Genomic DNA, 12,161 nt, shown 5'->3' on the forward strand with positions numbered 1-12,161 from the left:
AAAAGGACAACAAATTGGTTTTCTTTAAAATTTCACCACTTGTTTTTAAGATCTTCATCCAAAGATTAAGAATATGCAAACGTTTTCTTGCTGTGTACTTTATAATTGAAAAAAAATTAACACATGTACATGGTTAAAGAATTATTCATAGAGTGCACAGCGAGAAGTGAGTCTCCTTCTCACTCCAGACCCTTTAATTTTTCAATTTCTTTCCTCAGAGAGAATATATTGTTTACTGGGGGGGGGGGGGGGAAGTACAGAACAGTGCTTATAATAAGCCACCATTTGTGTTTTCAGAATACGTGTATGCATGTCTATCTCCTGCCTGTAAATTCATAGAATATCTCTAGAACAAAATACAAGGAGACTGCTAATAGTGGTTGCCACTGGGAAGAAAAATGGAGACACTAAAGCAATAAGATGGAATCAAGACTTACTAGTCACTATTATACTTTTATTAACTTCTAATTTTATACTATATGCAAGTATCAATTCAAAGTCCCCACAATACATCTTGGAAATCATTCCATATTCACACATAGTTCTAGTTCATGCTTTTTAACAATAGAGGGGATTCTTAATCTACTTGGAATCATATATATTCAGCTTTACCCAAAATAATATTGCTGAGAACAGGCTTTGGCACTAAGCAGATCGGGATTGAAGTTCAGGCTCCATTACTAACTATGAATATAACCGTGGGCAAGTTACTTTTCATTTCCTTCTCTGTAAGTGGATATAGTAATAGTCTTTAGGGCCGTTGTGAGGATTTAACTAGCAAATTATGCAAAGGGTCCAGTATTATGTCCAACACAGAGTAAGCACACAGTGAAGTTTAGATTTTTTTTCTCTCTGGGCTTACTGGAAAAAAAAAATTGATTAAATGCCTAAAATAGAAAGACAAAGGTGTGTTTTTTTGTTGTTACTAATTATAATTATGTTGTTTGTAGTAGACTTCTGCTCTGAAGACATAGACACTGAAGAGTAAATGTTAAAATAAATGTGTACCCTTTGAAAGGAAGCTGGTCTTTTCTTTCTCAGGCAGTTAAATGAGGAAAATGAAAGAGCCATGGAGAAATGATCCAGTCCTATTGTCAGCTAAGCTATACAATTTGAATAAGTTAGGCCAAAAATGAGGAAGCTATCTGAGACTTTAACATACAACACAGGTAGTTTATTGCCTATGTCACCACGATCACACAGAAATGATTGTAGAACACCGCTCTTCCTGTTATTACTTGTGATAGATTGTCTGGGTCATGTTCTCTCCCTGAACTTGTATGTGGAAACCCCAAGCCCCAATGTGACTATATTTGGAGACAGAGCCTCTAGGGAGGTAATTAAGATTACATGAATTCATAAAGGTGGGACCCTAATCCAATAAGACTGGAGTCCTTATAAGAAGAGGAAGAGACCCCAGACCTTTTTCTCTCTTTCCTGTGCATACACAGAAGAAAGGCCATGTGAAGGTGCAGCTAGAAGGTGACTGTCCACAAGACAAAAAGAGACCTCTCCCAGAAACTGAATTTGCTGGCACCTTCATCATGGATATCTAGCCTCCAGAACTGTGGGAAAACCAATGTCTGTTGTTTAAGCCACCTAACTATAGGTATTTTGTTACGGCAGCCAGAGTAGATGCATACACTACTGAAGGAATTTCCTCTTTGTCAGGACAACTGGAAAATGTGCTTTTGCTTTTGTTGATATATATGCCTATCTTCACTCAAAATTATTTCTAAGACAAAAAAAAAAAGACAGGGACAGTACAAATTCAGAAACCTTTCAAGAAGTTAGTGATTACTCTAGCAGTGAAATAAATTGCTCTGACGCTCACTGATTTAATCTACTTCATTTTACAAATCAGGAAACTGAGGCCAAAAGAAAGGAAGTCAGCTCCTTCACAACTCAGCCAGAACTGAGTTTAATCAGGTGCCCAGAGCTCTTCCCATTACACCTGCTGCTTTAGAGCCACAGGCCTTGTTCATTCCTGGGGCTTCAGGGCGTGGCAAAGAGGGGGGGCAGGGGACAACTGACTACAGTTTCATGCCCAGTCATACCACTAAGAGGCCAAGGACTTAGGGACACACACTATCTTCCCTGAACCCAAAATAGAACCCCTCAGAGAAGGGTTTTTTTTTCTTATTTAGGAGATCAGTGGAGATCTCTTTTATTTTAATTATAAATACATTAAGGAACTTGCAGATTATTTTGAGAACCAAGAATGGTGCATTTTACTAAATGAAATGGGTGACAGCCCATAACCCATACTCCTTAAATAATAACTGTCTAGGTGGGATACTCAGCACTCTACAAATTTATAGATGGGTAAAAGTTTAATATATGATTTTTTTTAAAAGCTTAAACCCCACACACACACATATATATACACATATATATACATACATATATACATATATACGCATATATATATACATGGAGGAATTATCATATATATACATATATATACGTAATATATACATGCATATGCACGTATATGCATGCATACATGTGTGCATGCATGCATATACATGCATATACATGTATATATTACGTATATATATATATGTATGCATATATATAATTCCTCCATGTGATAATCTGATATTTCTCCTTATAAATCTATCATCTATTTATAGATACACATACATGCATACATAATTCATATTGAATATTAAGATATCTGTGACAAAGACTGTTGCCTATCCAGTATCCATTTTCCCCTTCTTCCCTGGTAATAAAACTACGAAAATGGTGGTTGCATATATGTGCCCGGGTTTAAAGTTACAGTTTCCAGCCTCCCTGGTAGATATCCTTTCTCTAAGGGGACATAAATGGGTGAGGATTTGAGGAAAGCTGTTTTAAAACAGCTAATTAGCAATCAGGCATTCCCCTCCTTCCTGCTGCCTGGAATATGGATGTGATGGCTGGATTACAACAGCCATTTTCTTCTAATCATGAAGGTGTTAGCTATGAGATGGGGATTAGAAAGGAGAAACAGGGAAGGAGTTTAGATCCTTGGTGACAATGAAGCCACCAATCAAGTCCTGGACCATCTAAATCCGGACTTATTTTACAGGCAAGAAAAATGTACTATCTTTTTTGAACCTCAATAATTTCGGATTTTTATTATACGTACTAACTGGAGTATACATTCCATAAGGGCAAGAATCGTTGCCTGTTATGTTCACTGTTATATCCCAGGAACCTGAAATAGGCTTTCAAAAAATACTATTGAGTGAATGCAATATAATACAAACCTAAACTCTCACTGTATTTTTTGTAATATTGTAAAGGGTAAGCTGAGAAAATTCTGGAGTTTTTGCAATGCTAAATAGAGATTAGCAAACACAAAGCAGCTGGAACCTTGACAAAGAGTGGTGCAAGAAGATTTTTCCAATGTAAGCTAAAAATAGCGTGGTCTCTCTGGGAAGGACAGAGGCTGGTTCCAGCTGGGGTAAACTGTTTATGGTGATCCTGACCACAGAAAAAATCTCAGGGGCTCTGAGATATTAGCCACTCCTTACCTTGCATTACAAGACTATAATATTATAAAACTATTTCATCCCACCAGTGAGGTTTTCAAGAATGATGAAGGGGCACCTGGGTGGCTCAGTTAGTTAAGCGTCGGACTTTGGCTTGGGTCGCGATCTCGCCCTCTGTGAGTTCGAGCCCCGCGTCGGTCTTTGTGCTGACAGCTCAGAGCCTGGAGCCTGCTTTGGATTCTGTGTGTCTCTCTCTCTGCCCATGCTCCACTAGCGCTGTCTCTCTCTCTCAAAAATAAAATAAAACATTTAAAAATTTTTATAAATCAATCAATCAATCAACAAACCGCACTCCAATACCGGATTTTGGGTGTTTTGAAATAAAATCCAGGCCTAATGTGCTTGATCTCCAGCACCTTAAAGAATGCCCAATACATAATAAACCTTCTATAAATGTTGACAACTCAAGTTGAATTGGAGAAGTGGAATAGGAAACGTAAAATACTTATCTTCTCCTATTCCACCCCTTCCCTTTCTTCATACCCCTCCCCATTCAAGTGGAATCCAGGTTTGCTAAAAGTGTCAGTGGAAGTTGAGTTAAGGACTGCCTGAAATTCCAGTACAAGAAATTTATTCCCAGTGAATTTTGTACATGATTCCTTGAAAATTCTTCTCTTAAATGCAAGTAGGCTATATAACAAAGAATACTGAATTTTAATTTCAATTTGCCTTTTACTTCTCAGTTCTGTACTTTCCCTGGAATTTTGTTTCTTCCTATGTAAACGGGAAGTTTCCACTACATCAATCATTTCTAGCTGCAGGGGGGCGGGGGGGGGGCAGGGAGGGAGACTATAACAAGATTAGATAAAGTAGTCTAAATATTTCAAAAGCCAAACAAGAATCGCACATTCATAATTCTGCAGCAGAGGCCAGCCTAAAATTCTAAATCTCTTTGTTTTCAGGCTGAAATTATAGGGATGCAAGGTTGTTACAAATTATATGGTTATAAACTGGTTCTCTGCTATTGATATTAATTTCTGAATGACCACTTAGGAAATCAAGACACTTCTGAGTTTATGGAGGAAAAATATTTGAACAAGTTTATAAGTTTTATAAAGTTGGTCCTTAAGGTTCTGCACAGCCAAGAGGACTAAGGCACAGAGTTATTGTCTATCATTCATACCTTATTGTGCATGAGTCTTTTCTTTAGCTTTATTGGACTGTAAGTGATAAACAGATGCTGTATACATTTATACATGCTTTGATATATGTATATATTGTGAAAGGACAAATACAATCAAACTTAACATAGTTACCTTGTGTGTGGGTATGGGGTAGATGAGGGTAGGTGGTAAGAGCATTTAAAATCTACCCTCTTAGTCAATTTCAAGTATACAACACAATATTGTTAACTACCAGTCATCATGCTGTACATTAGATTTCCAGAGCTTATTTTTCTTGCATAATTGAAACTTTGTATCCTTTGACCAACATTTCCTCATTTTCCCCACCTTAACCGCAACCACCATTCTATTCTGCTTCTATGAGTTCAACTATTTTAGATTCTACATATAAGCAAGATCATGTGTATTTATCTTTCTGTGTCTAGTTTATTTTAGTTAGATAATGTAACAAATCATAAGATTTTCTTCCTTTTTTTAAGGCTGCAAAATATTCCCTTACTGTGACTTTTAGCAGAAGCCTTGAAAAAAAGGGAAAATACTAAGTAATTCAAAGCCCTGTAGAGAGACAATTTCCAGAGTGCTTACAGCACATACAGCAGCAGCTGCACTTACAAAGGGCCCCCTTTCTTATTATAATATGCTTGTCCTGTCCTCCTCATCATATGGGGGTACTTGGTTTTTTTCTCAACTTAGAAGCTGTTTTCATCTAAACATTCATTAAACCTCAGAGTTGTACAATATCTAAACTTGGCCAATCTGTGAAAGGCCATTTAATTAAAATAATGTAGGCAGGCATGGGTAAGGCTCTATAATTATATATTTAAAATTTAAAAATATAATTTTGGGGGCACCTGGGTGGCTCAGTTGGTTAAGCATCCAACTTCAGCTCAGGTCATGATCTCATAGTTCCTGGGTTCGAGCCCCATTTCAGGCTCTGTGCTGACAGCTCAAAGCCTGGAGCCTGCTTCAGATTCTGTGTCTCCCTAGCTCTCTGCCCCTCCCCCACTCATGGTCTGTCTGTCTCTCTCAAAAATAAATAAACATTAAAAAAAATTAATTAAATGGCAATGCAAGCTGGTGCAGCCACTCTGGAAAACAGTATGGAGGTTCCTCAAAAAACTAAAAAGAGAACTACCTTACGACCCAGTAATTGTACTACTAGGCATTTATCCAAGGGATACAGGTGTGCTGTTTTGAAGGGACACATGCACCCCAACGTTTATAGCAGCACTATTGACAATAGCCAAAGTATGGAAAGAGCCCAAATGTCCATCGATGGATGAATGGATAAAGAAGATGTGGTATATATATACAATGGAGTATTACTCAGCAATCAAAAGAATGAAATCTTGCCATTTGCAACTATGTGGATGGAACTGGAGGGTATTATGCTAAGTGAAATTAGGCAGAGAAAGACAAATGTCATATTTACTCATATTAGGACTTTAAGAGACAAAACAGATGAACATAAGGGAAGGGAAACAAAAATAATATCAAAACAGGGAGGAGGACAAAACATAAGAGATTCATAAATATGGAGAACAAACTGAGGGTTACTGGAGAGGTTGTGGGAGGGGGGATGGGCTAAATGGTAAGGGTCACTAAGGAATCTACTCCTGAAATCATTGTTGCACTATATGCTAACTAATTTGGATGTAAATTTAAAAAAAAATTAAAATAAAAGAAAAAAAAGAAAAAAGAAAAATTATTTTTAAAATGGTTAAAATGGTAAGTTTTATGATATGTATATTTTGGCACAACAAAAAAGTTTTTGAAGCTTAACTAGAGTGTTTAGTCTAGGATACATATTTACTATGCTTCTATGTAAAAGGAGAAACAAAAATCTGTGAGTGATTGATATTATCTGAACAGTATAAAATGCATTTAATCATTTTCCTTATGTTCTGGGAAGACAGAGCTGTTAAAAGCACAGGTCTTGGCAATCAAGAATCTTAGGAGTAGACCTAGGCCTCGTGCATTTTAGTTTTGTGATGAGGAGAATCCGACATCTATGTGTCCTTTTAGCCCTTGGGTAGGATTAATATTTATGTGATGCTGTAAAGGTACTCACAGTGCCTCAATTGTGTATTGGATAAATTGGACAAATGGATGGATGTATCCCTTAAATGGATATTGGCTCCAATGGATAAATGGCTAGATAAATAAATGGGTGCTTCATCTGTAAGCTCAACTCAACAAAAGGAGATAGGGTATGATAATAAAATGGAGTATGGCCCCCTCAATAATAAAATCTCCTTCAAAGGTTGTAGTGACGATTAAATTAGATACATGTGTAACTGTAAGCTCTCAATTGCTGGAGGCCCTTATTTTTGTTGTACTTTCCTACTCTGTTCAAATACTAAACTTACTTCTTCAAAGCAGAACATTTAATCCTCTCGTTCCTATTTCACTCTTAATTCTCTGCTTTAACCTCTTTCACTATCAATAAGGAATAAGGGTTTCCCAATGCTGTTAGGACTTTGCTAAGTTTTTTGTTCATGTACTCTCCAAAAGGATTTAGAAAAATTATGAAGCCCCCCCATACCTTGTAAGCTCTCTAAAATGTTTTCTCATAAGTTTAAATAGCTGTAAATGATGTAATGTTATGATTATTGAAAAATAGTGTCCCTTTTTTTTTTAATGTTTATTTATTTTTGACAGAGAGAGAGAGAGCGAGAGAGACAGAGCATGAGCAGGGAAGGGGCAGAGAAAGAGGGAGACACAGAATCTGAAGCAGGCTCCAGGCTTCCAGCTGTCTGCACAGAGCCCGACACAGGCTCGAATTCACAGACTGCGAGATCATGACCTGAGCCGAAGCCGGACGCTCAACCGACTGAGCTACCCAGGCACCCCAATAGTGTCCTTTTTAAATTCAAAATATTTTGTCACTCTTAAATGTCTCCAATGGATTCTAGAAACAATAGCCATTTGACACAACTACTGTATTAGTTATCTAGTGCCATGTAACAAATTGTCCCTATACTTAGCAGTTGAAAACAAACATTAATTTTCTCACAGTTTCTCTGGGTCAGGTCACTCTAAATCTCTTACAAGTCTGCAGTCAAGGGCCAGGGCTTCATTCTCATCTGAGGACTTGACTAAGTAGAGTTTGCTTCCATGTTCACTCACATAATTGTTAGCGAGAGTCAGTTTCTTATGGACTGTTGGACTGAGGGTCTGGTTCTTTGCTGGCCAATGGCAACATTCTTCCCTCCGTTCCTTGTTACATGGGGCCCTCCATAAGGCCATTCATTATCTGACACATGCATGTGTGTGTGTGCGCGCGCGCACGCGTGTGTGTGTGTGTGAAAGAGAGAGAAAGAAAACAAAAGAGGATGAGCAAGATGGAAATCACACTTTTTGTAATGTAATCTTAGAAGCTGCATCCCATCACTTCTGCTATATTCTCTTGTTACAAGCAAGTCGGTAGGCCAAGCACATCCTCAAGGGGATAGGATTACACAGGCTGTGAATACCAGGAGGAAGGAATCACTGCAGGCCATCTCATAGGGACTGCCTACCTTTTTACTACCTTTATCACTTTTTAAAAAGTGTTTGTACAAGGTCATCTTTAACTGTTAGAGAATTTATCATTTCTTTTTGTCCTTGAACTCATAATTCTATTCTACTATTTTCCCCTGGGTTTTGTTTTAATGTAATATATGTTTATGCTTGGAATTATTTTATTGATTTCCTTATCACTATATACATCACTATAAGAAAATTATGTATAGAAATTGAAATTTTAAGAAGTTTCCTATAATCATATGGCTCTGGGGATTACTTTTTCCCAACAATGTGCTATCATTTATTTATTAGTAGTTCTTGTAGTACTAGTATTATGATTAATATTATCAAATAGATCAAAATTATAAACATCTGATAAGATTTGATAATTATTAAATACAAAAAGTGAAATGTCATTGGAAGTAAATTGCTTCATGCAATAAGGTTGTTAATAAGCACATCCTGTATGTTAGTTCATTTTTTTCAGTTAGTTCATTTATCCTTTCTTGAATATGAATTACTCTTTGAATGAGTCAGGGTCACTAGTAAATGAGGACATAATAATGTTCATTAGTGATAATTGTTAAATGTCTTATTTTTAGAGGAATGAATTCCCATTAAACCACTCTAAACTTAATAGGTACATGGGACAAATAATTAATGAGCAGAGACATGCTTGATCAATGATAGTGAACCTAAGTAAAAGCTAATATGAATTTAGAGTATGTAACAAACTTTTGGGAAAAGTTAACAAAAATGTTTCGTCAGCAAGTCTGACTAAGTATTCATGTAAATGGAAAACATCCACTTACTTCCTAAAATGATAAATAATTCTGAAAACCTTCCCTCCACCCTGGCAGCACAACAAAGATGTGTTTGTGAAGGACACAGAAAAGAAAATGTGTGATAGAAGAAACCTACATTTCAGAGTTAATCTCTTTTCCTCCAGACATTTGTAATAACCAGGAGGAATAGAAATGATCAACATAATAGAAAGTACATTATTTTCATGGCTCTTCTCTACTGAAATCACACGCTTTGGCTCCATGTAAAAGGTAAGAGGGGCTCATCTGGCAGAACCACACAGACACTAGAAAATGATGCAATAAGCATCATGTTCACACATAATTTCTGCCTTTGGTTGTAACGGCCATGACTGGCATGGTAAAGATGTCTCATTTGAGAATAAACATGGAATGTTTTTATTTTCCAATTATTGCCAACAACTATTTCTTACCAAATCCCCTTCTTTCTGGGTAGCAGGACTCTTGGTAAAGATATGGGCTTTTTCATGTGACTATGATGCTTGAATACTTACAAAGTATTATTTGTGTCACAAAGCTAAGGACACAGTAAGAGCTGATGGGAATAATGTTACGGAATTCATGCAAAAGCAGGTTAGACTAGGTAATTCCTTTCAGTCTCTGAGTGATAATTTTAAAGCTTTGCAGTTATTGATTCCATCTGTCCAGCACTCCTTACCCCTTTCTTGTCACTCTGCCTCTCACTTGGCAGGTGTGGGTTTAAAAGCAAGGCTGAGCCTCTCACAGTACCCCGATCTACAGGCATTGTGGTTCCAGAACTACACATATGGAGATTCAAGCAACTACCTCCCCCCTTTTTAGAAGAATGATTTGTAAATTTCAGGACTCTTAAAAACATTCCAAATTTGGGCATTTTGTATTAAATATATTTTAATTATCTAAAAGGATAAGATATTCTACAATGAATCTGGGAGATTTAGGTTTTTACTTTAATTTTTAAAGAATATAGTTTGACTGGTTTTCTTAGTAATGATAAGTACAGTTACTAAAGAATACCAAATTGGGAATTGGGATATGGCATGTTTGACTGCATGCACAAATTTAGAATTGTGTTCTAAAGTTAAATAATTATATTTATGTAAACGTAATGAAAGCATGGGATTTCAAATGAAATATATTGTGCTTGAAGTGTGTGGTGATTAGTTCTAGTATGAGTTAGGAAAACTGAAAATTTCCAGAACCTATAAAGAAGTTTCTGCTTTAAAAGGCTGGGTAAAGTTTAAATGTTTAGCATTTGACACATTTTTTTTTTTTAGTGATTGTATCAGTCAGGGTGTATGCGTGTGATGTGTGTGTGTGTGTGTGAGAGAGAGAGAGAGAGAGCAAGAGACAAATTTTAAAGAACTGGCTCATGGGATTGTACACTATGGAGGGTAATCCACTTAAAGTTAACTTGTAAATTTTAATCATTCTGCAAAATACCTTCATAGCAATATCTAGACTAGGGTTTGCACAAACTGGGCAATATCGTCTAGCCAAGTTGACATAAAATTAACCACATGGGCAACAGACACATGGAAAGATGTTCAACATCATTAATCATCAGGGAAATGCAAATCAGAACCACAATGAGGTATCACCTCACACCTGTCAGAATGGCTAAAATCCAAAACATAAGAAACAACAAGTGTTGGCAAGGATGTGGAGAAAAAAGAACACTCGCATTGTTGGGGGGAATGCCAACTGGTGTGGCCACTGTGGAAAACAATATGGGGGTTCCTCAAAAATAAAAATAGAATCACCATATAATCCAGTAATTCCTAGAAATACTGAGTATTCACCCAAAGAACATGAGAACACTAATTTGAAAGGATATATGCATCCCTATGTTTACCTCAGCATTATTTACAATAGTAAAATTATGGAAGCAGTTTAAGTGTCCATCAATAGATGAATGGATAAAGAAGAAGTGGTATATAGACAGAATGGAAGAATGGGATATTACTGAGTCACAAAAAGAATGAAATCTTGCCATTTGCAACGACATGGATGGACCTAGAGAGTATGATGCTAAGTGAAATCAGTCGGAGAAAGACAAATATCATATGATTTCATTCCCATGTGGAATTTAAGAAATAAAACAAATGAATAAAAAAAGAGAGACAACCCAAAAAACAGACTCTTAGAGAACAAACTGATGGCTACCAGAGGGGTGGTGGGTAGGAGAATGGGTGAAATAGGTGAAGATTAAGGGTACACTTACCATGATGAGCACTGAGTAATGTATAGAATTGTTGAATCACTATATTGTACACCTGAAACTAATATAACACTGTATGTTAACTATACTGGAATTAAAGTTTAAAAAAATAACCAGTGATCAAATTAATTAATTGATACTATTCAAGTAAATTGTGATTTAAAAAATTTTTCTTGGTTGGCTTTTGGAGATTTTCGTTCACAAACTATCAAGACAACAAACACTTACATTTATTCAAAGGTCTCTTATACATTGGAATTCTATAGTAGAGATTAGAGATAACTGTGATTAAAATAAAGGAGAAATAAATATGACATTTTGGCCAATACATCAAAAGAGGATTTCAGACAATCTCAAAGGCAGCTTATATTTACACGTATAAATCTTTGCTGTTCACATGGAATTTCAAGATACCAAGATAATCTTTGATCATCCCACTGGAAAATGTAAAGACTATAACTGATATTGGGTCAAGATATTTACGAACTGGTAGAATCACTTGGATTTATACAAACATTCCATTTTAATATAATAATGATACATAACATGATATAAAGCTGATAGGGAAATGTTTGTCTTTTTAAAGAAGAAAAATGTGAAGCCCAGGAAAGGGGACACAGTAAATTTAAAGGCTTTTACCTGAAGAATCTCCTTTTAACATTCATGAAACTCAAATTACATGTATTTTTGATCACTTGATATTATCCCACAGATCATTATGCTCTCATTTTTTTTCTGTGTTTTTTTTTCTGTGTGTTTCTATTACTGCAGTGTCACTGATGATTTCTTCTGTAGTGTCTAATTTGCTATTAATCCCATCCAAGTAACCTTTAATTTAAACTACTATAGTTTTCATATCTAGAAAGGCCATTTGGCTCTTTGTTACATCTTCCATTTCTTTTCTCATTTTGTTCTTGTGTTGTTTTGCATCCTTGAGCATTTATGCATATTTTATCGTAGCTGT

The sequence above is a fragment of the Acinonyx jubatus genome, chromosome B2, assembly GCF_027475565.1.
Source record: "Acinonyx jubatus isolate Ajub_Pintada_27869175 chromosome B2, VMU_Ajub_asm_v1.0, whole genome shotgun sequence".
NCBI lineage: Eukaryota > Metazoa > Chordata > Mammalia > Carnivora > Felidae > Acinonyx > Acinonyx jubatus.